This window comes from Schistocerca cancellata, chromosome 6 (genome assembly GCF_023864275.1).
Source record: "Schistocerca cancellata isolate TAMUIC-IGC-003103 chromosome 6, iqSchCanc2.1, whole genome shotgun sequence".
NCBI classification, from domain to species: domain Eukaryota; kingdom Metazoa; phylum Arthropoda; class Insecta; order Orthoptera; family Acrididae; genus Schistocerca; species Schistocerca cancellata.
The window spans coordinates 687,369,419-687,370,486 of NC_064631.1; the positions used below are offsets into that span (position 1 = coordinate 687,369,419).

General features: G+C 45.8%; 1 non-coding gene across 1 annotated transcript; it reads left to right on the top strand.

The window, feature by feature from the left end:
- The first annotated feature begins 587 nt into the window (after window positions 1-587).
- On the top strand, window positions 588-662 carry Trnat-ugu (transfer RNA threonine (anticodon UGU)). The gene has a single exon. It is a non-coding gene; the product is annotated as a tRNA-Thr (tRNA).
- Window positions 663-1,068: the final 406 nt, after the last annotated feature.

Genomic DNA, 1,068 nt, shown 5'->3' on the forward strand with positions numbered 1-1,068 from the left:
AACGTTGTCCAATAAGTAATGCAACCGTTTTATTTTTCTCGGCAAATTTCGTTTAAAAATGCGAATTTTCTGTAGGACGTCGTGGAATATTACCGCTTCATCCGCTGTAGTTTTATGACATTCCGATCACTGCTGGCGCTATATGTAGCCCCGAAAAAAGCGTGCGTAACGGAGTTGTGTTTCAAGCAGAGCGTTTCTTTCGGTGGAAGGCCAGAGCTCTGCAGATACTGTAGATATGCGTATGTGCTTGCACATTGTCTATAGAGATCTGACAATGAACAAAAGCATAATGAGTCGTTGGGCGAGGTATCTGTCCTCATCTCAACTTATATGGATATGGTGCCTGTTCTTTCGGATATATCCATGTAAGTATATAGTTCTGGCAACACCGGCCATGACCTACTTCTTCTATGCGGATGCACACATATTCCCCGTACTCTTACGGGACTTGGTAAGAATGTCTTCCACGAGTAACGAGTGTGCTGGCGTGGGACACTACGAATGTAGTGTGTGGACATACAAGGTGAGAATGCGGGTCTCGCGGGAGGCGTGGGCGAGTCAGTCCCTGCAGTCGCGCTATCCTCTATGCCCTCGGTGGCTCAGATGGACAGAGTGTCTGCCTTGTAAGTAGGAGATCCCGGGTTCGAGTCCCGGTCGGGGCACACACTTTCACCTGACCCCGTTGATATACAGGGTGAGTCACCTAACGTTACCGCTGGATATACTTCGTAAACCACATCAAATACTGACGAACCGATTCCACAGACCGAACGTGGGGAGAGGGGCTAGTGTAACTGGTTAATACAAACCATAAAAAAATGCACGGAAGTATGTTTTTTAACACAAACCTACGTTTTTTTAAATGGAACCACGTTAGTTTTGTTAGCACATCTGAACATATAAACAAATACGTAATCAGTGCCGTTTGTTGCATTGTAAAATGTTAATTACATCCGGAGATATTGTAACCTAAAGTTGACGCTTGAAACCTCCGACGTTCAGTTGCGTGTTGTAACAAACACGGGCCACGGTCGGCGAGCTGCAACATACATCGCGTTTCTACAGAAT